At 47.5% G+C, this 23,677-nt stretch overlaps 13 non-coding genes across 13 annotated transcripts; all 13 read left to right on the top strand.

Moving 5' to 3' along the window:
* Positions 1-1,997: 1,997 nt before the first annotated feature.
* On the top strand, positions 1,998-2,181 carry LOC137010242 (U2 spliceosomal RNA). Its single transcript, XR_010893295.1, has one exon. It is a non-coding gene; the product is annotated as a U2 spliceosomal RNA (small nuclear RNA).
* Positions 2,182-4,277: 2,096 nt separating this feature from the next.
* LOC137009973 (U1 spliceosomal RNA) lies at positions 4,278-4,441 on the top strand. The gene has a single exon (XR_010893058.1). It is a non-coding gene; the product is annotated as a U1 spliceosomal RNA (small nuclear RNA).
* Positions 4,442-5,303: 862 nt separating this feature from the next.
* Positions 5,304-5,494, top strand: LOC137010145 (U2 spliceosomal RNA). The gene has a single exon (XR_010893219.1). It is a non-coding gene; the product is annotated as a U2 spliceosomal RNA (small nuclear RNA).
* A 2,095-nt stretch (positions 5,495-7,589) lies between these two features.
* LOC137009972 (U1 spliceosomal RNA) lies at positions 7,590-7,753 on the top strand. Its single transcript, XR_010893057.1, has one exon. It is a non-coding gene; the product is annotated as a U1 spliceosomal RNA (small nuclear RNA).
* Positions 7,754-8,614: 861 nt separating this feature from the next.
* LOC137010143 (U2 spliceosomal RNA) lies at positions 8,615-8,805 on the top strand. The gene has a single exon (XR_010893217.1). It is a non-coding gene; the product is annotated as a U2 spliceosomal RNA (small nuclear RNA).
* Positions 8,806-10,900: 2,095 nt separating this feature from the next.
* On the top strand, positions 10,901-11,064 carry LOC137009971 (U1 spliceosomal RNA). Its single transcript, XR_010893056.1, has one exon. It is a non-coding gene; the product is annotated as a U1 spliceosomal RNA (small nuclear RNA).
* An 864-nt stretch (positions 11,065-11,928) lies between these two features.
* LOC137010142 (U2 spliceosomal RNA) lies at positions 11,929-12,119 on the top strand. The gene has a single exon (XR_010893216.1). It is a non-coding gene; the product is annotated as a U2 spliceosomal RNA (small nuclear RNA).
* Positions 12,120-14,214: 2,095 nt separating this feature from the next.
* On the top strand, positions 14,215-14,378 carry LOC137010024 (U1 spliceosomal RNA). The gene has a single exon (XR_010893104.1). It is a non-coding gene; the product is annotated as a U1 spliceosomal RNA (small nuclear RNA).
* Positions 14,379-15,239: 861 nt separating this feature from the next.
* On the top strand, positions 15,240-15,430 carry LOC137010141 (U2 spliceosomal RNA). Its single transcript, XR_010893215.1, has one exon. It is a non-coding gene; the product is annotated as a U2 spliceosomal RNA (small nuclear RNA).
* Positions 15,431-17,525: 2,095 nt separating this feature from the next.
* On the top strand, positions 17,526-17,689 carry LOC137010022 (U1 spliceosomal RNA). The gene has a single exon (XR_010893103.1). It is a non-coding gene; the product is annotated as a U1 spliceosomal RNA (small nuclear RNA).
* Positions 17,690-18,554: 865 nt separating this feature from the next.
* On the top strand, positions 18,555-18,745 carry LOC137010140 (U2 spliceosomal RNA). The gene has a single exon (XR_010893214.1). It is a non-coding gene; the product is annotated as a U2 spliceosomal RNA (small nuclear RNA).
* A 2,096-nt stretch (positions 18,746-20,841) lies between these two features.
* On the top strand, positions 20,842-21,005 carry LOC137009970 (U1 spliceosomal RNA). The gene has a single exon (XR_010893055.1). It is a non-coding gene; the product is annotated as a U1 spliceosomal RNA (small nuclear RNA).
* Positions 21,006-21,870: 865 nt separating this feature from the next.
* On the top strand, positions 21,871-22,061 carry LOC137010198 (U2 spliceosomal RNA). The gene has a single exon (XR_010893271.1). It is a non-coding gene; the product is annotated as a U2 spliceosomal RNA (small nuclear RNA).
* The last annotated feature ends 1,616 nt before the right edge of the window (positions 22,062-23,677 follow it).

Genomic DNA, 23,677 nt, shown 5'->3' with positions numbered 1-23,677 from the left:
CGGGCATCTTTCCAAATCTGTGAATATCCACAGTGGTGTCCGTCAAGGATGTCCTTTATCTCCTCTTTTGTATGTGGCTTGTATTGAGCCACTGGCACAGATCTTGAGAAGGGATAAATGGATCAAAGGACTGGACGTGCCTGGGACGGGTGGACTGACGGCGACCTGTGTTTTATACATGGACGACGTAACTCTTTTAGCCACGGACGTTTTATCCATACGAAGAGCTTTGGACTTGACTGACTGGTACGGTCGGGCCTCGGGCGCTAAGCTTAACAGGAACAAGTCCGAGGCCCAGCTCTTCGGGCCGTGGGGAGACATAGACACAGGTGAACTCGACTTGACTTTTAAAGACAACGATTTTAAAGTTTTAGGAGTAAAATTTGACAGCGAGGGTGGAGGACGGGGAAACTGGACTGACATGTTAGGGAAAGTTAGGCAAAGACTGGGGTTTTGGGGACTAAGACAGTTGACGTTTGAGGGCAAGGTTTTAATTTTTAAATCTGTGATTTTACCTCTAATTTTACTTGTCTGTTCTGTTTTTAGTCCCCCTCGGCGATTCCTTGCGGAGCTGGAGAGGGCGGTGTTTTATTTCCTGTGGGGGTCTAAGTGGGAGCGCCTGAAGAGGGAGATCGTGAAGAAAAGGCCGGAGAATGGTGGAAAAGGCCTCCCAGACCCCCACCTGTTTTTAGGCAGCCGCTTCACCGCCCTGCACATTAGTTATGCCATGACCCCATCCAAAGAAAACAAGACGGCTGCAATGGCGCGATTTTGGATGGGGTCTTACCTAAGAACATTGAAAATTTTACCAGTGGACTTGAAAACCCCAGTGTCTTTTAACTTGCCTAAAGAGTACAGTTTTATAAAAAAGTTTTTAAAGAAATACTTTTTAGAAAGTGAAGATGTCACCATTTTAACTAATCACAAGCATCTTGTCTCTCTTGTGCAGGACCGGGAACCGGTGAGTCCAGTTCCAGGCCTCACATTACGTGAGGCCAAACAAGTTTGGAGGAACGCTGCTCACCCCGCTCTCCAGAACAGGCACAAGGACTTATCGTGGATGGTGGCTCATGAGATCCTCCCGGTCAGGGCAGTTATGCACTCCAGAAGCATGGCCAAAAACCCCACCTGCCCTCGGTCCGGCTGCAATTCCCCGGAGACCGTCCACCACCTGCTCTGGGAGTGCGGCGCTGCGCGGGACCTGTGGGCCAAAACCGGCCCCCTGTATTTCCCGTGCCTACCAGCGGGTGGGGCCCAGTTCGGGTACCAGCTCGCCATCCTTGGGGTGGGCCGGGGCTTGAAGGACTTGACGGCACAGAAATTCACCTCGCTCTGGCTCACCCTCAATGTCATCAAGGATGCCATCTGGGCCACCAGAAACCTGCTGGTAGGGAAGGGCGTTACGGTGACCCTCCATGCATGCGAGCTAAAGGTAACATCAATGCTGCAGGGGTACCGGACGACGATATTCGGACGGGGGGGCCGGGGTCGCACGGAGAGGGTCCCGGCCGCCAACAGCCCTGGCCGCCCGTAGATGCACCCTCACCAATCTGGCTACGGGAACAGCGGGCCAGCGGGCCGGAGGAGAGGGGATCTCCGCTGAGCCCATGAAGTGGCATCTCACGTGCCTGTTCTGGAGAGTGGGGTGAAGACTAATTTGCTAAGGACTCACCCCCGGTTTTGCACAACATAGGACTTTTAAAGGCTATTAATTGTTGTTTTTATTGTGTTTTATCAAATGAAATTGGATTTTATTAGAGAAAAAAGAACGAGATGCTTGTTTTAAATTTTGTATTTTACTTTTAAGATGCCCACACATTTTAACACACACACAAAATGGACTTGAAACAAACAAGACAAAACACAATGGCTGACGTTACTTATTATTGCTTGTTTTAAAAAAAAAAAAAAAAAAAAAAAAAAAAAAAAAAAAAAAAAATTTGTGCTCGAAAATGAAAATGTGTGTGAAAAAGTGAAAGATTGAAAATGGTGACAATAAAACTTTTCAAAAAAAAAAAAAAAAAAAAATCTGTTCTTATCAGTTTAATATCTGATACGTCCCCTATCTGGGGACTACATATTAAATGGATTTTTGGCTCATGGAGCCGGAACCGGGGCTTGCTCCGTCCACTCCACGCATCGACCTGGTATTGCAGTGTCTCCAGGAACGGTGTGCTTCCCCTTTTGGGGGACTGCAAATCGTTGTGGTTAATAGCAGAGGGAATGTCGCTGGAGCTTCACAAGGAGTCTCTATGTACCTGCGGTGGGGTGGCTGGCAGGGTGGCACCGTCTCGCACCCTTATGAAACGGTCGCCGTTGTTCCAAAGCAGCGGTTCCCAAACCAGCACTGCACGTCTTGAATGTCACTCTTGTCTGATGCGCCCGTCTGAGGTCTTGGAGTCTTTACCAACGAGCTGATGAGTTGGATCGGGTGTGTTTGATCAGGGAGACATCTAATCAAACACGCCTGACTGATGGGAACCACTGGTCTAAAGGACCGCAGCTCGTGTACAGGTGCTGGTCATATAATTAGAATGTCATCAAAAAGTTGATTTATTTCACTAATTCCTTTCAAAAAGTGAAACTTGTATATATCATATTCATTCATTACACACAGACTGAGAGGTTTCACATGTTTATTTCTTTTCATTTTGATGAGTATAGCTGACAACTATGGAAAATCCCAAAGTCACTATCTCAGAAAATTAGAATATTGTGAAAAGGTTCAATATTGAAGACACCTGGTGCCACACACTCTTATCAGCTAATTAACTCAAAACACCTGCAAAGGCCTTTAAATGGTCTCTCAGTCTAGTTCTGTAGGCTACACAGTCATGGGGAAGACTGCTGACTTGACAGTTGTCCAAAAGACGACCACTGACACCTTGCACAAGGAGGCCAAGACACAAAAGGTCATTGCAAAAGAGGCTGGCTGTTCGCAGAGCTCTGTGTCCAAGCACATTAATAGAGAGGCGAAGGGAAGGAAAAGATGTGGTAGAAAAAAAAGTGTACTAGCAATAGGGATAACCGCACCCTGGAGAGGACTGTGAAACAGAACCCATTCAAAAATGTGGGGGAGATTCACAAAGAGTGGACTGCAGCTGGAGTCAGTGCTTCAAGAACCCCTACGCACAGACGTATGCAAGACATGGTTTTCAGCTGTCTCGTTCCTTGTGTCAAGCCACTCTTGAACAACAGACAGCGTCAGAGGCGCCTCGACAAAAAGGACTGGACTGCTGCTGAGTGGTCCAAAGTTACGTTCTCTGATGAAAGTCAATTTGGCATTTCCTTTGGAAATCGGGGTCCCAGAGTCTGGAGGAAGAGAGGAGAGGCACACAATCCACGTCGCTTGAGGGCCAGCCTAAAGTTTCCACAGTCAGTGATGGTTTGGGGTGCCATGTCATCTGCTGGTGTTGGCCCACTGTGTTTTCTGAGGTCCAAGGTCAACGCAGCCGTATACCAGGAAGTTTTAGAGCACTTCATGCTTCCTGCTGCTGACCAACTTTATGGAGATGCAGATTTCATTTCCCAACAGGACTTGGCACCTGCACACAGTGCCAAAGCTACCAGTACCCGGTTTAAGGACCATGGTATCCCTGTTCTTAATTGGCCAGCAAACTCGCCTGACCTTAACCCCATAGAAAATCTACGGGGTATTGTGAAGAGGAAGATGCCATATGCCAGACCCAACAATTAAGAAGAGCTGAAGGCCACTATCAGAGCAACCTGGGCTCTCATAACACCTGAGCAGTGCCACAGACCGATCGACTCCATGCCACGCCGCATTGCTGCAGTAATTCAGGCAAAAGGAGCCCCAACTAAGTATTGAGTGCTGCACACGCTCATACTTTTCATGTTTATAGTTTTCAGTTGGCCAAGATTTCTAAAAATCCTTTCTTTGTATTGGTCTTAAGTAATATTCTAAATTTGCTGAGATACCGGATTTGGGATTTTCCTTAGTTGTCAGTTATAATCATCAAAATTAAAAGAAATAAACATTTGAAATATATCAGTCTGTGTGCAATGTACATAATATACAAGTTTGACTTTTTGAAAGGAATTAGTGAAAGAAATCAACTTTTTGATGACATTCTAATCATACGACCAGCACCTGTAGGTGCTTGGCAGTTTGCCGGCTTGAAGGCATGGTCACGGAAATCGCAGTCAAGTAATGGAAGGGACACGCCCTTCCTTTGCTTGGGGTGGGGGAGGGGGTCACCGTTGATGAGGACGGCAAAGAGGGATAGGGTAGCCTCTGACTGGAGGCCTGGGGACTCATACTTACCTGGCAGGGGAGACACCATGATCAGGAAGGTGGTTCACCCAGGGCGAGGCTCGGCCATTGCACTCCGGTTGTGCTGACCCCTGCGAATTCCCCAAATGTGGGAATCTCGACTGCATAATTTATGGTAGTGGGGGACTGCGTTCGCGCTCTCCCCTGGACATACTGGTTGAAAGAAGATTAGGTGGTGCCGAGAGAACCTGTGGTTTCTAACAGTCGTAGCGTTGTCTGTGGCTCCGTGTGTGTTTGCACGCCCCTTTTATGGAATCGGGTGTTGCGTGCGCTCGCCTGGTTTCGCAAAGTTCTGAGTTTTCCTTCAGGGACGACAGGCTTTTGGGGGCACTCGACCACGGCCGTTTTCTAAATGACCCCGTGGTCGCTATTGTCACGACCGGCTCAAAGCCGTGACAAATGAAACGGAGGACATAGGCAGCTTGGTAGGTTGCAACGAAAAGAGATTTATCAGCATAAATAAGAAAATATATGAAACAAGAAATCAACAAAACCAAACACAATTTCTGTCAGACACATCAATAACCAAACATCAGACAGAACCACATTTAAATGAATAAGGAACTCAAAATAAACAAAGACCAAAATCAAAACCAAAGCACCCAGGAGCAAGCAACACACCACGCCAAACAAAGCCCAAGCTTTATAGAGGGAAGCACGGGTGTACATGGTTCACTTGATGAGTCTCCCAGCCACACCCACTGGCCGGCCGTAGCAGGAAGAACGAGGGACTCGTCACACTATCCAAATGTTAAAGTTGAGCTTTTTTTTTTCCCCCCTCCTGATCAAGAACGACCTAGGGAGTCCAGAGAATTGTACTGCGGTGCTTTTGTGGAGGTCGATGGAAAAACCTAGGACCAGTTCGCGAAAGCAGGTTGTTTCAAATCATCTCCACTATTTAACAAACGATCTGATCGACAGCAGTGGTCCTAGAGGCAAAGTACGAAACCCACCGCGGCCCAGATGGGCGTCGCCTTTGCCGGCTCTGCCCCCACTGCTTGGCAACGGCATCGCTTCTCGGCCTTTTGGCTAAGATCAAGTGTAGTATCTGTTCTTATCAGTTTAATATCTGATACGTCCCCTATCTGGGGACTACATATTAAATGGATTTTTGGCTCATGGAGCCGGAACCGGGGCTTGCTCCGTCCACTCCACGCATCGACCTGGTATTGCAGTGTCTCCAGGAACGGTGTGCTTCCCCTTTTGGGGGACTGCAAATCGTTGTGGTTAATAGCAGAGGGAATGTCGCTGGAGCTTCACAAGGAGTCTCTATGTACCTGCGGTGGGGTGGCTGGCAGGGTGGCACCGTCTCGCACCCTTATGAAACGGTCGCCGTTGTTCCAAAGCAGCGGTTCCCAAACCAGCACTGCACGTCTTGAATGTCACTCTTGTCTGATGCGCCCGTCTGAGGTCTTGGAGTCTTTACCAACGAGCTGATGAGTTGGATCGGGTGTGTTTGATCAGGGAGACATCTAATCAAACACGCCTGACTGATGGGAACCACTGGTCTAAAGGACCGCAGCTCGTGTACAGGTGCTGGTCATATAATTAGAATGTCATCAAAAAGTTGATTTATTTCACTAATTCCTTTCAAAAAGTGAAACTTGTATATATCATATTCATTCATTACACACAGACTGAGAGGTTTCACATGTTTATTTCTTTTCATTTTGATGAGTATAGCTGACAACTATGGAAAATCCCAAAGTCACTATCTCAGAAAATTAGAATATTGTGAAAAGGTTCAATATTGAAGACACCTGGTGCCACACACTCTTATCAGCTAATTAACTCAAAACACCTGCAAAGGCCTTTAAATGGTCTCTCAGTCTAGTTCTGTAGGCTACACAGTCATGGGGAAGACTGCTGACTTGACAGTTGTCCAAAAGACGACCACTGACACCTTGCACAAGGAGGCCAAGACACAAAAGGTCATTGCAAAAGAGGCTGGCTGTTCGCAGAGCTCTGTGTCCAAGCACATTAATAGAGAGGCGAAGGGAAGGAAAAGATGTGGTAGAAAAAAAGTGTACTAGCAATAGGGATAACCGCACCCTGGAGAGGACTGTGAAACAGAACCCATTCAAAAATGTGGGGGAGATTCACAAAGAGTGGACTGCAGCTGGAGTCAGTGCTTCAAGAACCCCTACGCACAGACGTATGCAAGACATGGTTTTCAGCTGTCTCGTTCCTTGTGTCAAGCCACTCTTGAACAACAGACAGCGTCAGAGGCGCCTCGACAAAAAGGACTGGACTGCTGCTGAGTGGTCCAAAGTTACGTTCTCTGATGAAAGTCAATTTGGCATTTCCTTTGGAAATCGGGGTCCCAGAGTCTGGAGGAAGAGAGGAGAGGCACACAATCCACGTCGCTTGAGGGCCAGCCTAAAGTTTCCACAGTCAGTGATGGTTTGGGGTGCCATGTCATCTGCTGGTGTTGGCCCACTGTGTTTTCTGAGGTCCAAGGTCAACGCAGCCGTATACCAGGAAGTTTTAGAGCACTTCATGCTTCCTGCTGCTGACCAACTTTATGGAGATGCAGATTTCATTTCCCAACAGGACTTGGCACCTGCACACAGTGCCAAAGCTACCAGTACCCGGTTTAAGGACCATGGTATCCCTGTTCTTAATTGGCCAGCAAACTCGCCTGACCTTAACCCCATAGAAAATCTACGGGGTATTGTGAAGAGGAAGATGCCATATGCCAGACCCAACAATTAAGAAGAGCTGAAGGCCACTATCAGAGCAACCTGGGCTCTCATAACACCTGAGCAGTGCCACAGACCGATCGACTCCATGCCACGCCGCATTGCTGCAGTAATTCAGGCAAAAGGAGCCCCAACTAAGTATTGAGTGCTGCACACGCTCATACTTTTCATGTTTATAGTTTTCAGTTGGCCAAGATTTCTAAAAATCCTTTCTTTGTATTGGTCTTAAGTAATATTCTAAATTTGCTGAGATACCGGATTTGGGATTTTCCTTAGTTGTCAGTTATAATCATCAAAATTAAAAGAAATAAACATTTGAAATATATCAGTCTGTGTGCAATGTACATAATATACAAGTTTGACTTTTTGAAAGGAATTAGTGAAAGAAATCAACTTTTTGATGACATTCTAATCATACGACCAGCACCTGTAGGTGCTTGGCAGTTTGCCGGCTTGAAGGCATGGTCACGGAAATCGCAGTCAAGTAATGGAAGGGACACGCCCTTCCTTTGCTTGGGGTGGGGGAGGGGGTCACCGTTGATGAGGACGGCAAAGAGGGATAGGGTAGCCTCTGACTGGAGGCCTGGGGACTCATACTTACCTGGCAGGGGAGACACCATGATCAGGAAGGTGGTTCACCCAGGGCGAGGCTCGGCCATTGCACTCCGGTTGTGCTGACCCCTGCGAATTCCCCAAATGTGGGAATCTCGACTGCATAATTTATGGTAGTGGGGGACTGCGTTCGCGCTCTCCCCTGGACATACTGGTTGAAAGAAGATTAGGTGGTGCCGAGAGAACCTGTGGTTTCTAACAGTCGTAGCGTTGTCTGTGGCTCCGTGTGTGTTTGCACGCCCCTTTTATGGAATCGGGTGTTGCGTGCGCTCGCCTGGTTTCGCAAAGTTCTGAGTTTTCCTTCAGGGACGACAGGCTTTTGGGGGCACTCGACCACGGCCGTTTTCTAAATGACCCCGTGGTCGCTATTGTCACGACCGGCTCAAAGCCGTGACAAATGAAACGGAGGACATAGGCAGCTTGGTAGGTTGCAACGAAAAGAGATTTATCAGCATAAATAAGAAAATATATGAAACAAGAAATCAACAAAACCAAACACAATTTCTGTCAGACACATCAATAACCAAACATCAGACAGAACCACATTTAAATGAATAAGGAACTCAAAATAAACAAAGACCAAAATCAAAACCAAAGCACCCAGGAGCAAGCAACACACCACGCCAAACAAAGCCCAAGCTTTATAGAGGGAAGCACGGGTGTACATGGTTCACTTGATGAGTCTCCCAGCCACACCCACTGGCCGGCCGTAGCAGGAAGAACGAGGGACTCGTCACACTATCCAAATGTTAAAGTTGAGCTTTTTTTTTCCCACCTCCTGATCAAGAACGACCTAGGGAGTCCAGAGAATTGTACTGCGGTGCTTTTGTGGAGGTCGATGGAAAAACCTAGGACCAGTTCGCGAAAGCAGGTTGTTTCAAATCATCTCCACTATTTAACAAACGATCTGATCGACAGCAGTGGTCCTAGAGGCAAAGTACGAAACCCACCGCGGCCCAGATGGGCGTCGCCTTTGCCGGGTCTGCCCCCACTGCTTGGCAACGGCATCGCTTCTCGGCCTTTTGGCTAAGATCAAGTGTAGTATCTGTTCTTATCAGTTTAATATCTGATACGTCCCCTATCTGGGGACTACATATTAAATGGATTTTTGGCTCATGGAGCCGGAACCGGGGCTTGCTCCGTCCACTCCACGCATCGACCTGGTATTGCAGTGTCTCCAGGAACGGTGTGCTTCCCCTTTTGGGGGACTGCAAATCGTTGTGGTTAATAGCAGAGGGAATGTCGCTGGAGCTTCACAAGGAGTCTCTATGTACCTGCGGTGGGGTGGCTGGCAGGGTGGCACCGTCTCGCACCCTTATGAAACGGTCGCCGTTGTTCCAAAGCAGCGGTTCCCAAACCAGCACTGCACGTCTTGAATGTCACTCTTGTCTGATGCGCCCGTCTGAGGTCTTGGAGTCTTTACCAACGAGCTGATGAGTTGGATCGGGTGTGTTTGATCAGGGAGACATCTAATCAAACACGCCTGACTGATGGGAACCACTGGTCTAAAGGACCGCAGCTCGTGTACAGGTGCTGGTCATATAATTAGAATGTCATCAAAAAGTTGATTTATTTCACTAATTCCTTTCAAAAAGTGAAACTTGTATATATCATATTCATTCATTACACACAGACTGAGAGGTTTCACATGTTTATTTCTTTTCATTTTGATGAGTATAGCTGACAACTATGGAAAATCCCAAAGTCACTATCTCAGAAAATTAGAATATTGTGAAAAGGTTCAATATTGAAGACACCTGGTGCCACACACTCTTATCAGCTAATTAACTCAAAACACCTGCAAAGGCCTTTAAATGGTCTCTCAGTCTAGTTCTGTAGGCTACACAGTCATGGGGAAGACTGCTGACTTGACAGTTGTCCAAAAGACGACCACTGACACCTTGCACAAGGAGGCCAAGACACAAAAGGTCATTGCAAAAGAGGCTGGCTGTTCGCAGAGCTCTGTGTCCAAGCACATTAATAGAGAGGCGAAGGGAAGGAAAAGATGTGGTAGAAAAAAAGTGTACTAGCAATAGGGATAACCGCACCCTGGAGAGGACTGTGAAACAGAACCCATTCAAAAATGTGGGGGAGATTCACAAAGAGTGGACTGCAGCTGGAGTCAGTGCTTCAAGAACCCCTACGCACAGACGTATGCAAGACATGGTTTTCAGCTGTCTCGTTCCTTGTGTCAAGCCACTCTTGAACAACAGACAGCGTCAGAGGCGCCTCGACAAAAAGGACTGGACTGCTGCTGAGTGGTCCAAAGTTACGTTCTCTGATGAAAGTCAATTTGGCATTTCCTTTGGAAATCGGGGTCCCAGAGTCTGGAGGAAGAGAGGAGAGGCACACAATCCACGTCGCTTGAGGGCCAGCCTAAAGTTTCCACAGTCAGTGATGGTTTGGGGTGCCATGTCATCTGCTGGTGTTGGCCCACTGTGTTTTCTGAGGTCCAAGGTCAACGCAGCCGTATACCAGGAAGTTTTAGAGCACTTCATGCTTCCTGCTGCTGACCAACTTTATGGAGATGCAGATTTCATTTCCCAACAGGACTTGGCACCTGCACACAGTGCCAAAGCTACCAGTACCCGGTTTAAGGACCATGGTATCCCTGTTCTTAATTGGCCAGCAAACTCGCCTGACCTTAACCCCATAGAAAATCTACGGGGTATTGTGAAGAGGAAGATGCCATATGCCAGACCCAACAATTAAGAAGAGCTGAAGGCCACTATCAGAGCAACCTGGGCTCTCATAACACCTGAGCAGTGCCACAGACCGATCGACTCCATGCCACGCCGCATTGCTGCAGTAATTCAGGCAAAAGGAGCCCCAACTAAGTATTGAGTGCTGCACACGCTCATACTTTTCATGTTTATAGTTTTCAGTTGGCCAAGATTTCTAAAAATCCTTTCTTTGTATTGGTCTTAAGTAATATTCTAAATTTGCTGAGATACCGGATTTGGGATTTTCCTTAGTTGTCAGTTATAATCATCAAAATTAAAAGAAATAAACATTTGAAATATATCAGTCTGTGTGCAATGTACATAATATACAAGTTTGACTTTTTGAAAGGAATTAGTGAAAGAAATCAACTTTTTGATGACATTCTAATCATACGACCAGCACCTGTAGGTGCTTGGCAGTTTGCCGGCTTGAAGGCATGGTCACGGAAATCGCAGTCAAGTAATGGAAGGGACACGCCCTTCCTTTGCTTGGGGTGGGGGAGGGGGTCACCGTTGATGAGGACGGCAAAGAGGGATAGGGTAGCCTCTGACTGGAGGCCTGGGGACTCATACTTACCTGGCAGGGGAGACACCATGATCAGGAAGGTGGTTCACCCAGGGCGAGGCTCGGCCATTGCACTCCGGTTGTGCTGACCCCTGCGAATTCCCCAAATGTGGGAATCTCGACTGCATAATTTATGGTAGTGGGGGACTGCGTTCGCGCTCTCCCCTGGACATACTGGTTGAAAGAAGATTAGGTGGTGCCGAGAGAACCTGTGGTTTCTAACAGTCGTAGCGTTGTCTGTGGCTCCGTGTGTGTTTGCACGCCCCTTTTATGGAATCGGGTGTTGCGTGCGCTCGCCTGGTTTCGCAAAGTTCTGAGTTTTCCTTCAGGGACGACAGGCTTTTGGGGGCACTCGACCACGGCCGTTTTCTAAATGACCCCGTGGTCGCTATTGTCACGACCGGCTCAAAGCCGTGACAAATGAAACGGAGGACATAGGCAGCTTGGTAGGTTGCAACGAAAAGAGATTTATCAGCATAAATAAGAAAATATATGAAACAAGAAATCAACAAAACCAAACACAATTTCTGTCAGACACATCAATAACCAAACATCAGACAGAACCACATTTAAATGAATAAGGAACTCAAAATAAACAAAGACCAAAATCAAAACCAAAGCACCCAGGAGCAAGCAACACACCACGCCAAACAAAGCCCAAGCTTTATAGAGGGAAGCACGGGTGTACATGGTTCACTTGATGAGTCTCCCAGCCACACCCACTGGCCGGCCGTAGCAGGAAGAACGAGGGACTCGTCACACTATCCAAATGTTAAAGTTGAGCTTTTTTTTTTCAACCCCCTCCTGATCAAGAACGACCTAGGGAGTCCAGAGAATTGTACTGCGGTGCTTTTGTGGAGGTCGATGGAAAAACCTAGGACCAGTTCGCGAAAGCAGGTTGTTTCAAATCATCTCCACTATTTAACAAACGATCTGATCGACAGCAGTGGTCCTAGAGGCAAAGTACGAAACCCACCGCGGCCCAGATGGGCGTCGCCTTTGCCGGGTCTGCCCCCACTGCTTGGCAACGGCATCGCTTCTCGGCCTTTTGGCTAAGATCAAGTGTAGTATCTGTTCTTATCAGTTTAATATCTGATACGTCCCCTATCTGGGGACTACATATTAAATGGATTTTTGGCTCATGGAGCCGGAACCGGGGCTTGCTCCGTCCACTCCACGCATCGACCTGGTATTGCAGTGTCTCCAGGAACGGTGTGCTTCCCCTTTTGGGGGACTGCAAATCGTTGTGGTTAATAGCAGAGGGAATGTCGCTGGAGCTTCACAAGGAGTCTCTATGTACCTGCGGTGGGGTGGCTGGCAGGGTGGCACCGTCTCGCACCCTTATGAAACGGTCGCCGTTGTTCCAAAGCAGCGGTTCCCAAACCAGCACTGCACGTCTTGAATGTCACTCTTGTCTGATGCGCCCGTCTGAGGTCTTGGAGTCTTTACCAACGAGCTGATGAGTTGGATCGGGTGTGTTTGATCAGGGAGACATCTAATCAAACACGCCTGACTGATGGGAACCACTGGTCTAAAGGACCGCAGCTCGTGTACAGGTGCTGGTCATATAATTAGAATGTCATCAAAAAGTTGATTTATTTCACTAATTCCTTTCAAAAAGTGAAACTTGTATATATCATATTCATTCATTACACACAGACTGAGAGGTTTCACATGTTTATTTCTTTTCATTTTGATGAGTATAGCTGACAACTATGGAAAATCCCAAAGTCACTATCTCAGAAAATTAGAATATTGTGAAAAGGTTCAATATTGAAGACACCTGGTGCCACACACTCTTATCAGCTAATTAACTCAAAACACCTGCAAAGGCCTTTAAATGGTCTCTCAGTCTAGTTCTGTAGGCTACACAGTCATGGGGAAGACTGCTGACTTGACAGTTGTCCAAAAGACGACCACTGACACCTTGCACAAGGAGGCCAAGACACAAAAGGTCATTGCAAAAGAGGCTGGCTGTTCGCAGAGCTCTGTGTCCAAGCACATTAATAGAGAGGCGAAGGGAAGGAAAAGATGTGGTAGAAAAAAAGTGTACTAGCAATAGGGATAACCGCACCCTGGAGAGGACTGTGAAACAGAACCCATTCAAAAATGTGGGGGAGATTCACAAAGAGTGGACTGCAGCTGGAGTCAGTGCTTCAAGAACCCCTACGCACAGACGTATGCAAGACATGGTTTTCAGCTGTCTCGTTCCTTGTGTCAAGCCACTCTTGAACAACAGACAGCGTCAGAGGCGCCTCGACAAAAAGGACTGGACTGCTGCTGAGTGGTCCAAAGTTACGTTCTCTGATGAAAGTCAATTTGGCATTTCCTTTGGAAATCGGGGTCCCAGAGTCTGGAGGAAGAGAGGAGAGGCACACAATCCACGTCGCTTGAGGGCCAGCCTAAAGTTTCCACAGTCAGTGATGGTTTGGGGTGCCATGTCATCTGCTGGTGTTGGCCCACTGTGTTTTCTGAGGTCCAAGGTCAACGCAGCCGTATACCAGGAAGTTTTAGAGCACTTCATGCTTCCTGCTGCTGACCAACTTTATGGAGATGCAGATTTCATTTCCCAACAGGACTTGGCACCTGCACACAGTGCCAAAGCTACCAGTACCCGGTTTAAGGACCATGGTATCCCTGTTCTTAATTGGCCAGCAAACTCGCCTGACCTTAACCCCATAGAAAATCTACGGGGTATTGTGAAGAGGAAGATGCCATATGCCAGACCCAACAATTAAGAAGAGCTGAAGGCCACTATCAGAGCAACCTGGGCTCTCATAACACCTGAGCAGTGCCACAGACCGATCGACTCCATGCCACGCCGCATTGCTGCAGTAATTCAGGCAAAAGGAGCCCCAACTAAGTATTGAGTGCTGCACACGCTCATACTTTTCATGTTTATAGTTTTCAGTTGGCCAAGATTTCTAAAAATCCTTTCTTTGTATTGGTCTTAAGTAATATTCTAAATTTGCTGAGATACCGGATTTGGGATTTTCCTTAGTTGTCAGTTATAATCATCAAAATTAAAAGAAATAAACATTTGAAATATATCAGTCTGTGTGCAATGTACATAATATACAAGTTTGACTTTTTGAAAGGAATTAGTGAAAGAAATCAACTTTTTGATGACATTCTAATCATACGACCAGCACCTGTAGGTGCTTGGCAGTTTGCCGGCTTGAAGGCATGGTCACGGAAATCGCAGTCAAGTAATGGAAGGGACACGCCCTTCCTTTGCTTGGGGTGGGGGAGGGGGTCACCGTTGATGAGGACGGCAAAGAGGGATAGGGTAGCCTCTGACTGGAGGCCTGGGGACTCATACTTACCTGGCAGGGGAGACACCATGATCAGGAAGGTGGTTCACCCAGGGCGAGGCTCGGCCATTGCACTCTGGTTGTGCTGACCCCTGCGAATTCCCCAAATGTGGGAATCTCGACTGCATAATTTATGGTAGTGGGGGACTGCGTTCGCGCTCTCCCCTGGACATACTGGTTGAAAGAAGATTAGGTGGTGCCGAGAGAACCTGTGGTTTCTAACAGTCGTAGCGTTGTCTGTGGCTCCGTGTGTGTTTGCACGCCCCTTTTATGGAATCGGGTGTTGCGTGCGCTCGCCTGGTTTCGCAAAGTTCTGAGTTTTCCTTCAGGGACGACAGGCTTTTGGGGGCACTCGACCACGGCCGTTTTCTAAATGACCCCGTGGTCGCTATTGTCACGACCGGCTCAAAGCCGTGACAAATGAAACGGAGGACATAGGCAGCTTGGTAGGTTGCAACGAAAAGAGATTTATCAGCATAAATAAGAAAATATATGAAACAAGAAATCAACAAAACCAAACACAATTTCTGTCAGACACATCAATAACCAAACATCAGACAGAACCACATTTAAATGAATAAGGAACTCAAAATAAACAAAGACCAAAATCAAAACCAAAGCACCCAGGAGCAAGCAACACACCACGCCAAACAAAGCCCAAGCTTTATAGAGGGAAGCACGGGTGTACATGGTTCACTTGATGAGTCTCCCAGCCACACCCACTGGCCGGCCGTAGCAGGAAGAACGAGGGACTCGTCACACTATCCAAATGTTAAAGTTGAGCTTTTTTTTTCCCCCCTCCTGATCAAGAACGACCTAGGGAGTCCAGAGAATTGTACTGCGGTGCTTTTGTGGAGGTCGATGGAAAAACCTAGGACCAGTTCGCGAAAGCAGGTTGTTTCAAATCATCTCCACTATTTAACAAACGATCTGATCGACAGCAGTGGTCCTAGAGGCAAAGTACGAAACCCACCGCGGCCCAGATGGGCGTCGCCTTTGCCGGGTCTGCCCCCACTGCTTGGCAACGGCATCGCTTCTCGGCCTTTTGGCTAAGATCAAGTGTAGTATCTGTTCTTATCAGTTTAATATCTGATACGTCCCCTATCTGGGGACTACATATTAAATGGATTTTTGGCTCATGGAGCCGGAACCGGGGCTTGCTCCGTCCACTCCACGCATCGACCTGGTATTGCAGTGTCTCCAGGAACGGTGTGCTTCCCCTTTTGGGGGACTGCAAATCGTTGTGGTTAATAGCAGAGGGAATGTCGCTGGAGCTTCACAAGGAGTCTCTATGTACCTGCGGTGGGGTGGCTGGCAGGGTGGCACCGTCTCGCACCCTTATGAAACGGTCGCCGTTGTTCCAAAGCAGCGGTTCCCAAACCAGCACTGCACGTCTTGAATGTCACTCTTGTCTGATGCGCCCGTCTGAGGTCTTGGAGTCTTTACCAACGAGCTGATGAGTTGGATCGGGTGTGTTTGATCAGGGAGACATCTAATCAAACACGCCTGACTGATGGGAACCACTGGTCTAAAGGACCGCAGCTCGTGTACAGGTGCTGGTCATATAATTAGAATGTCATCAAAAAGTTGATTTATTTCACTAATTCCTTTCAAAAAGTGAAACTTGTATATATCATATTCATTCATTACACACAGACTGAGAGGTTTCACATGTTTATTTCTTTTCATTTTGATGAGTATAGCTGACAACTATGGAAAATCCCAAAGTCACTATCTCAGAAAATTAGAATATTGTGAAAAGGTTCAATATTGAAGACACCTGGTGCCACACACTCTTATCAGCTAATTAACTCAAAACACCTGCAAAGGCCTTTAAATGGTCTCTCAGTCTAGTTCTGTAGGCTACACAGTCATGGGGAAGACTGCTGACTTGACAGTTGTCCAAAAGACGACCACTGACACCTTGCACAAGGAGGCCAAGACACAAAAGGTCATTGCAAAAGAGGCTGGCTGTTCGCAGAGCTCTGTGTCCAAGCACATTAATAGAGAGGCGAAGGGAAGGAAAAGATGTGGTAGAAAAAAAGTGTACTAGCAATAGGGATAACCGCACCCTGGAGAGGACTGTGAAACAGAACCCATTCAAAAATGTGGGGGAGATTCACAAAGAGTGGACTGCAGCTGGAGTCAGTGCTTCAAGAACCCCTACGCACAGACGTATGCAAGACATGGTTTTCAGCTGTCTCGTTCCTTGTGTCAAGCCACTCTTGAACAACAGACAGCGTCAGAGGCGCCTCGACAAAAAGGACTGGACTGCTGCTGAGTGGTCCAAAGTTACGTTCTCTGATGAAAGTCAATTTGGCATTTCCTTTGGAAATCGGGGTCCCAGAGTCTGGAGGAAGAGAGGAGAGGCACACAATCCACGTCGCTTGAGGGCCAGCCTAAAGTTTCCACAGTCAGTGATGGTTTGGGGTGCCATGTCATCTGCTGGTGTTGGCCCACTGTGTTTTCTGAGGTCCAAGGTCAACGCAGCCGTATACCAGGAAGTTTTAGAGCACTTCATGCTTCCTGCTGCTGACCAACTTTATGGAGATGCAGATTTCATTTCCCAACAGGACTTGGCACCTGCACACAGTGCCAAAGCTACCAGTACCCGGTTTAAGGACCATGGTATCCCTGTTCTTAATTGGCCAGCAAACTCGCCTGACCTTAACCCCATAGAAAATCTACGGGGTATTGTGAAGAGGAAGATGCCATATGCCAGACCCAACAATTAAGAAGAGCTGAAGGCCACTATCAGAGCAACCTGGGCTCTCATAACACCTGAGCAGTGCCACAGACCGATCGACTCCATGCCACGCCGCATTGCTGCAGTAATTCAGGCAAAAGGAGCCCCAACTAAGTATTGAGTGCTGCACACGCTCATACTTTTCATGTTTATAGTTTTCAGTTGGCCAAGATTTCTAAAAATCCTTTCTTTGTATTGGTCTTAAGTAATATTCTAAATTTGCTGAGATACCGGATTTGGGATTTTCCTTAGTTGTCAGTTATAATCATCAAAATTAAAAGAAATAAACATTTGAAATATATCAGTCTGTGTGCAATGTACATAATATACAAGTTTGACTTTTTGAAAGGAATTAGTGAAAGAAATCAACTTTTTGATGACATTCTAATCATACGACCAGCACCTGTAGGTGCTTGGCAGTTTGCCGGCTTGAAGGCATGGTCACGGAAATCGCAGTCAAGTAATGGAAGGGACACGCCCTTCCTTTGCTTGGGGTGGGGGAGGGGGTCACCGTTGATGAGGACGGCAAAGAGGGATAGGGTAGCCTCTGACTGGAGGCCTGGGGACTCATACTTACCTGGCAGGGGAGACACCATGATCAGGAAGGTGGTTCACCCAGGGCGAGGCTCGGCCATTGCACTCTGGTTGTGCTGACCCCTGCGAATTCCCCAAATGTGGGAATCTCGACTGCATAATTTATGGTAGTGGGGGACTGCGTTCGCGCTCTCCCCTGGACATACTGGTTGAAAGAAGATTAGGTGGTGCCGAGAGAACCTGTGGTTTCTAACAGTCGTAGCGTTGTCTGTGGCTCCGTGTGTGTTTGCACGCCCCTTTTATGGAATCGGGTGTTGCGTGCGCTCGCCTGGTTTCGCAAAGTTCTGAGTTTTCCTTCAGGGACGACAGGCTTTTGGGGGCACTCGACCACGGCCGTTTTCTAAATGACCCCGTGGTCGCTATTGTCACGACCGGCTCAAAGCCGTGACAAATGAAACGGAGGACATAGGCAGCTTGGTAGGTTGCAACGAAAAGAGATTTATCAGCATAAATAAGAAAATATATGAAACAAGAAATCAACAAAACCAAACACAATTTCTGTCAGACACATCAATAACCAAACATCAGACAGAACCACATTTAAATGAATAAGGAACTCAAAATAAACAAAGACCAAAATCAAAACCAAAGCACCCAGGAGCAAGCAACACACCACGCCAAACAAAGCCCAAGCTTTATAGAGGGAAGCACGGGTGTACATGGTTCACTTGATGAGTCTCCCAGCCACACCCACTGGCCGGCCGTAGCAGGAAGAACGAGGGACTCGTCACACTATCCAAATGTTAAAGTTGAGCTTTTTTTTTTTTCCCCCCCTCCTGATCAAGAACGACCTAGGGAGTCCAGAGAATTGTACTGCGGTGCTTTTGTGGAGGTCGATGGAAAAACCTAGGACCAGTTCGCGAAAGCAGGTTGTTTCAAATCATCTCCACTATTTAACAAACGATCTGATCGACAGCAGTGGTCCTAGAGGCAAAGTACGAAACCCACCGCGGCCCAGATGGGCGTCGCCTTTGCCGGGTCTGCCCCCACTGCTTGGCAACGGCATCGCTTCTCGGCCTTTTGGCTAAGATCAAGTGTAGTATCTGTTCTTATCAGTTTAATATCTGATACGTCCCCTATCTGGGGACTACATATTAAATGGATTTTTGGCTCATGGAGCCGGAACCGGGGCTTGCTCCGTCCACTCCACGCATCGACCTGGTATTGCAGTGTCTCCAGGAACGGTGTGCTTCCCCTTTTGGGGGACTGCAAATCGTTGTGGTTAATAGCAGAGGGAATGTCGCTGGAGCTTCACAAGGAGTCTCTATGTACCTGCGGTGGGGTGGCTGGCAGGGTGGCACCGTCTCGCACCCTTATGAAACGGTCGCCGTTGTTCCAAAGCAGCGGTTCCCAAACCAGCACTGCACGTCTTGAATGTCACTCTTGTCTGATGCGCCCGTCTGAGGTCTTGGAGTCTTTACCAACGAGCTGATGAGTTGGATCGGGTGTGTTTGATCAGGGAGACATCTAATCAAACACGCCTGACTGATGGGAACCACTGGTCTAAAGGACCGCAGCTCGTGTACAGGTGCTGGTCATATAATTAGAATGTCATCAAAAAGTTGATTTATTTCACTAATTCCTTTCAAAAAGTGAAACTTGTATATATCATATTCATTCATTACACACAGACTGAGAGGTTTCACATGTTTATTTCTTTTCATTTTGATGAGTATAGCTGACAACTATGGAAAATCCCAAAGTCACTATCTCAGAAAATTAGAATATTGTGAAAAGGTTCAATATTGAAGACACCTGGTGCCACACACTCTTATCAGCTAATTAACTCAAAACACCTGCAAAGGCCTTTAAATGGTCTCTCAGTCTAGTTCTGTAGGCTACACAGTCATGGGGAAGACTGCTGACTTGACAGTTGTCCAAAAGACGACCACTGACACCTTGCACAAGGAGGCCAAGACACAAAAGGTCATTGCAAAAGAGGCTGGCTGTTCGCAGAGCTCTGTGTCCAAGCACATTAATAGAGAGGCGAAGGGAAGGAAAAGATGTGGTAGAAAAAAAGTGTACTAGCAATAGGGATAACCGCACCCTGGAGAGGACTGTGAAACAGAACCCATTCAAAAATGTGGGGGAGATTCACAAAGAGTGGACTGCAGCTGGAGTCAGTGCTTCAAGAACCCCTACGCACAGACGTATGCAAGACATGGTTTTCAGCTGTCTCGTTCCTTGTGTCAAGCCACTCTTGAACAACAGACAGCGTCAGAGGCGCCTCGACAAAAAGGACTGGACTGCTGCTGAGTGGTCCAAAGTTACGTTCTCTGATGAAAGTCAATTTGGCATTTCCTTTGGAAATCGGGGTCCCAGAGTCTGGAGGAAGAGAGGAGAGGCACACAATCCACGTCGCTTGAGGGCCAGCCTAAAGTTTCCACAGTCAGTGATGGTTTGGGGTGCCATGTCATCTGCTGGTGTTGGCCCACTGTGTTTTCTGAGGTCCAAGGTCAACGCAGCCGTATACCAGGAAGTTTTAGAGCACTTCATGCTTCCTGCTGCTGACCAACTTTATGGAGATGCAGATTTCATTTCCCAACAGGACTTGGCACCTGCACACAGTGCCAAAGCTACCAGTACCCGGTTTAAGGACCATGGTATCCCTGTTCTTAATTGGCCAGCAAACTCGCCTGACCTTAACCCCATAGAAAATCTACGGGGTATTGTGAAGAGGAAGATGCCATATGCCAGACCCAACAATTAAGAAGAGCTGAAGGCCACTATCAGAGCAACCTGGGCTCTCATAACACCTGAGCAGTGCCACAGACCGATCGACTCCATGCCACGCCGCATTGCTGCAGTAATTCAGGCAAAAGGAGCCCCAACTAAGTATTGAGTGCTGCACACGCTCATACTTTTCATGTTTATAGTTTTCAGTTGGCCAAGATTTCTAAAAATCCTTTCTTTGTATTGGTCTTAAGTAATATTCTAAATTTGCTGAGATACCGGATTTGGGATTTTCCTTAGTTGTCAGTTATAATCATCAAAATTAAAAGAAATAAACATTTGAAATATATCAGTCTGTGTGCAATGTACATAATATACAAGTTTGACTTTTTGAAAGGAATTAGTGAAAGAAATCAACTTTTTGATGACATTCTAATCATACGACCAGCACCTGTAGGTGCTTGGCAGTTTGCCGGCTTGAAGGCATGGTCACGAAAATCGCAGTCAAGTAATGGAAGGGACACGCCCTTCCTTTGCTTGGGGTGGGGGAGGGGGGTCACCGTTGATGAGGACGGCAAAGAGGGATAGGGTAGCCTCTGACTGGAGGCCTGGGGACTCATACTTACCTGGCAGGGGAGACACCATGATCAGGAAGGTGGTTCACCCAGGGCGAGGCTCGGCCATTGCACTCCGGTTGTGCTGACCCCTGCGAATTCCCCAAATGTGGGAATCTCGACTGCATAATTTATGGTAGTGGGGGACTGCGTTCGCGCTCTCCCCTGGACATACTGGTTGAAAGAAGATTAGGTGGTGCCGAGAGAACCTGTGGTTTCTAACAGTCGTAGCGTTGTCTGTGGCTCCGTGTGTGTTTGCACGCCCCTTTTATGGAATCGGGTGTTGCGTGCGCTCGCCTGGTTTCGCAAAGTTCTGAGTTTTCCTTCAGGGACGACAGGCTTTTGGGGGCACTCGACCATGGCCGTTTTCTAAATGACCCCGTGGTCGCTATTGTCACGACCGGCTCAAAGCCGTGACAAATGAAACGGAGGACATAGGCAGCTTGGTAGGTTGCAACGAAAAGAGATTTATCAGCATAAATAAGAAAATATATGAAACAAGAAATCAACAAAACCAAACACAATTTCTGTCAGACACATCAATAACCAAACATCAGACAGAACCACATTTAAATGAATAAGGAACTCAAAATAAACAAAGACCAAAATCAAAACCAAAGCACCCAGGAGCAAGCAACACACCACGCCAAACAAAGCCCAAGCTTTATAGAGGGAAGCACGGGTGTACATGGTTCACTTGATGAGTCTCCCAGCCACACCCACTGGCCGGCCGTAGCAGGAAGAACGAGGGACTCGTCACACTATCCAAATGTTAAAGTTGAGCTTTTTTTATTCCCCCCACATCCTGATCAAGAACGACCTAGGGAGTCCAGAGAATTGTACTGCGGTGCTTTTGTGGAGGTCGATGGAAAAACCTAGGACCAGTTCGCGAAAGCAGGTTGTTTCAAATCATCTCCACTATTTAACAAACGATCTGATCGACAGCAGTGGTCCTAGAGGCAAAGTACGAAACCCACCGCGGCCCAGATGGGCGTCGCCTTTGCCGGCTCTGCCCCCACTGCTTGGCAACGGCATCGCTTCTCGGCCTTTTGGCTAAGATCAAGTGTAGTATCTGTTCTTATCAGTTTAATATCTGATACGTCTCCTATCTGGGGACTACATATTAAATGGATTTTTGGCTCATGGAGCCGGAACCGGGGCTTGCTCCGTCCACTCCACGCATCGACCTGGTATTGCAGTGTCTCCAGGAACGGTGTGCTTCCCCTTTTGGGGGACTGCAAATCGTTGTGGTTAATAGCAGAGGGAATGTCGCTGGAGCTTCACAAGGAGTCTCTATGTACCTGCGGTGGGGTGGCTGGCAGGGTGGCACCGTCTCGCACCCTTATGAAACGGTCGCCGTTGTTCCAAAGCAGCGGTTCCCAAACCAGCACTGCACGTCTTGAATGTCACTCTTGTCTGATGCGCCCGTCTGAGGTCTTGGAGTCTTTACCAACGAGCTGATGAGTTGGATCGGGTGTGTTTGATCAGGGAGACATCTAATCAAACACGCCTGACTGATGGGAACCACTGGTCTAAAGGACCGCAGCTCGTGTACAGGTGCTGGTCATATAATTAGAATGTCATCAAAAAGTTGATTTATTTCACTAATTCCTTTCAAAAAGTGAAACTTGTATATATCATATTCATTCATTACACACAGACTGAGAGGTTTCACATGTTTATTTCTTTTCATTTTGATGAGTATAGCTGACAACTATGGAAAATCCCAAAGTCACTATCTCAGAAAATTAGAATATTGTGAAAAGGTTCAATATTGAAGACACCTGGTGCCACACACTCTTATCAGCTAATTAACTCAAAACACCTGCAAAGGCCTTTAAATGGTCTCTCAGTCTAGTTCTGTAGGCTACACAGTCATGGGGAAGACTGCTGACTTGACAGTTGTCCAAAAGACGACCACTGACACCTTGCACAAGGAGGCCAAGACACAAAAGGTCATTGCAAAAGAGGCTGGCTGTTCGCAGAGCTCTGTGTCCAAGCACATTAATAGAGAGGCGAAGGGAAGGAAAAGATGTGGTAGAAAAAAAGTGTACTAGCAATAGGGATAACCGCACCCTGGAGAGGACTGTGAAACAGAACCCATTCAAAAATGTGGGGGAGATTCACAAAGAGTGGACTGCAGCTGGAGTCAGTGCTTCAAGAACCCCTACGCACAGACGTATGCAAGACATGGTTTTCAGCTGTCTCGTTCCTTGTGTCAAGCCACTCTTGAACAACAGACAGCGTCAGAGGCGCCTCGACAAAAAGGACTGGACTGCTGCTGAGTGGTCCAAAGTTACGTTCTCTGATGAAAGTCAATTTGGCATTTCCTTTGGAAATCGGGGTCCCAGAGTCTTGAGGAAGAGAGGAGAGGCACACAATCCACGTCGCTTGAGGGCCAGCCTAAAGTTTCCACAGTCAGTGATGGTTTGGGGTGCCATGTCATCTGCTGGTGTTGGCCCACTGTGTTTTCTGAGGTCCAAGGTCAACGCAGCCGTATACCAGGAAGTTTTAGAGCACTTCATGCTTCCTGCTGCTGACCAACTTTATGGAGATGCAGATTTCATTTCCCAACAGGACTTGGCACCTGCACACAGTGCCAAAGCTACCAGTACCCGGTTTAAGGACCATGGTATCCCTGTTCTTAATTGGCCAGCAAACTCGCCTGACCTTAACCCCATAGAAAATCTACGGGGTATTGTGAAGAGGAAGATGCCATATGCCAGACCCAACAATTAAGAAGAGCTGAAGGCCACTATCAGAGCAACCTGGGCTCTCATAACACCTGAGCAGTGCCACAGACCGATCGACTCCATGCCACGCCGCATTGCTGCAGTAAT

The sequence above is a fragment of the Chanodichthys erythropterus genome, chromosome 20, assembly GCF_024489055.1.
Source record: "Chanodichthys erythropterus isolate Z2021 chromosome 20, ASM2448905v1, whole genome shotgun sequence".
Taxonomy (NCBI): domain Eukaryota; kingdom Metazoa; phylum Chordata; class Actinopteri; order Cypriniformes; family Xenocyprididae; genus Chanodichthys; species Chanodichthys erythropterus.
This window is presented reverse-complemented; position numbering and strand designations above follow the sequence as displayed.